Genomic DNA, 3171 nt, shown 5'->3' on the forward strand with positions numbered 1-3171 from the left:
GTTGGGTTTTTTTTTTTTTTTTTGCAAAGGGGTTATATAAATTTATTTTTTATATAACAATTAATTCCATCTCTCAGTTTTTAAAAAAATCACTAAAGGGACAAAAATCCACAGAAAAATATAATCTTTATCTGTTCTAAAGTACACAAAAGCACCAATCACTTGCAGGGGATGTACATGCATGACAATGTCAGACACGTGAACTAACTTACATGATTGGACATGCGAACGCATATTTGCATCAGAAGGTGATGGCACCCCAATCCAGTACTCTTGCCTGGAAAATTCTATGGATGGAGGAGCCTGGTGGGCTGCAGTCCATGAGGTTGAGAAGAGTCGGACATGACTGAGCGACTTCGCTTTCACTTTTCACTTTCATGCACTGGAGAAGGAAATGGCAACCCACTCCAGTGATCTTGCCTGGAGAGTCCCAGGGACGGGGGAGCCTGGTGGGCTGCCGTCTGTGGGGTCGCAAAGAGTTGGACATGACTGAAGCGACTTAGCAGCAGTAGCAGCAGCAGGGGACTTAGAGTACTCTGAATAACGTTATCCCCTGAGTTGTGTGCCCTCACGCCACCCCCACTACATATGTTTAATCTGTAGCACCAGTGGGATGATATTTGGAGAGGGAGCCTTTGGGAGGTAATTCCATTTAGATGAGGTCATGAGATGTTCACGATGGGATTGATTCCCTTACAAGAAGGGACATCAGAAAGCTTGCTTCTCTTGGTCTCCCTACTCGTAGGCAAGGAGTAAAGGCCACGCCAGACACGGTGAGAAGACACCTGTCTGAAGCCCAAGGAGAGAGAATGCGGGAGACCAGGGTTCGATCCCTGGGAGGGGAAGATCTCCTGGAGAAGGCAATGGCAACCCACTCCAGTATTCTTGCCTGGAAAATCCCATGGACAGAGGAGCCTGGTAGGTTATAGTCCATAGGGCTGCAAAGAGTTGGACATGACTGAGCGACTTCACTCACTCACTTAACTCCAAGGCCACGCCAGACACGGTGAGAAGACACCTGTCTGAAGCCCAAGGAGAGGTCTCAGAGATGCTGACTGTGCCGGCAACTTGATCTTGGACTTTTAGTCTGCAGAACCATGAGAAAACAAAAGCCTACTGTTGAAGCCCCCAACTCTGTGGCTTTTTGTCATGACAGCCCAAGTTAACACACTCTTCTGGATAAATGGCAGCCATCTCTAACACACCAGGCTAAAGACAACTTCTTCCCAGGAATCTGGACTGGACCCAAAGAGAGTCAGCACCTCTCCAGGCAGCTTGAGCCTTAAGAACAGACTCAGAGGCTGCAGATAGCTATGTGAGTGGGCAACAGGAAAGACAAACTGCTGAGAAAGTGAGAAACAGGTGTATGAGATAAATGGAGCTGAAGGACAGGCAGCTGATACTTCCTGGGATCCAGAAAGAAGTTTTGTTACTGGTACTTTCCTTCCTGTGACCCATTTCCTTTCTTGCTCTTGGGTTTCACAGATTAAATCTTAAGCTTTTTTTTTAATTTATTGCAACATTACTTTTTTTTTTTCCTAACAAAGCTGTCTTGAATTCATTTCTGTTACTCTCAAACAAGCAAAAACTCTCCAGTGAGCCTTTTGCTCTGGTCCCTCACCATACACGAGTGTTTACATTTTGGTGTTGCATCATTTTTCGGAAGGTGCCTTAGCATTCCTTTGTGAATTTGAGATTGTGAATAACTGAAAAGAATTCAGATATTCTCTTCTGAAGCTGATCATGTAGTCTTCTGGATGTCACTGACAACAAGACAGGGTCTGGGGGAAGTCCAGAGCACACAGAGGTGGGTCGTTGACCTGGGGTGTCTTTAGTTATAGGATTAACTCTTCTGCCACGAAGAAAAATTATTTTGGCCTGGCCTGACTTGTTTTGAAAGCATGTTAACTTTTTCCTGGTTTGCTCTTGCTTTGTCATGAGTTGCAGATCAGTAAATTATTTGTCCTTATTTCTGGGAACTTACTCTGAATAGTCCCAAGTTATGACTCCAAACTAGGGTGATTGCTATTATTGAAGATTTACAGAGGTGCTTATGTTTCTAAATATCCTTTGATGAGTCTCCATTTCTGTGGTAACCTAGATAGGCTACTCAGTACACACAGGCACTTCTTTGGGAAAACCTGATAGAAGAAAACCTGAATTTACAGAAGAGATAAAGAAGAGGTTGGCTATTCACCCGGGTTTATAGAGGATGCACAGAGAGCAGCTCCCCTGAAGCGTCCGGTGCCTTCTCTGCTCTCCACACAGATCATGAACAATGTCTTATACAGAATAGGCTCTGAATGAGAATTTTGTTGACTGATTGATGAGCCACTTGGGAAGAAGAGAAATGTGAAGCCAGGGTGATGGTTTGCTGCTGCCAGTTGGAGATAAATCGGAAAGGAACAGAAAGCATCCTGAGCAGACAGCCAGAGTCAGTGGGGAAATGGAACCCCATTTTAAAAAATGTGACCTGCATACAGTTTGTAGGAACTTCTTGCTGTATAAACCAAGGTATACAGGAATTTTCACATCGATTTGCTTGAGGCCTGAAGGATGGCCCCTTGCCCTGGGTGCCAGTATTAATCAAAGGATGAGTGAGGCCCCCACCACACGGTAGTGCCAGGACCTGGTGTTTTTGCAGAGAAGCTACTGTTCATTTTTCAAGTTTCAAGTCACCCTGGGCAAAGAGCTGCATTTTGCAAACCTGAGACCTTGAATAGCCTGGCCAGCAGGGACAGCCAGACTGGCCTTCCTCCTGGGGACCTCCTGGTAAGGCTTCTTGGTTGCAAAGATTAGAGCAAAGAGCCCTGGCCCATTGGAGCTGGGTGAACAAGAAGAGGAATTTAGAATGAAGAAACAGGACTGCTCCCTGGACTCCCAGGGCAGGAATATAGCTGTGCCTCAGACCCAGGAGGTGAAAAGGTGTGAGGGATGCAGACAGTTCCCTTGCTTCATCCTTATCTCTCGCAGCCTGGCTTTATCTGCCTCTGCAAGCACAAGGGGGACTCTGTGGAGTAGGAGGTCACCGACAGCCTACAGACCCTCCCTCCAAATGGGGTCAATGGAACCCTGCTGGCAAGCCTGGAAGGTGCATCTTATAGCAACTAGTTAGCTCTGAGAAGTATTATTGAGTCAAGAGCTCCTAGAAGACACGTTTTTTTTTTTTTT

The sequence above is a fragment of the Bison bison genome, unplaced genomic scaffold, assembly GCF_000754665.1.
Source record: "Bison bison bison isolate TAMUID 2011002044 unplaced genomic scaffold, Bison_UMD1.0 scf7180017864471, whole genome shotgun sequence".
Taxonomy (NCBI): Eukaryota; Metazoa; Chordata; class Mammalia; order Artiodactyla; family Bovidae; genus Bison; species Bison bison.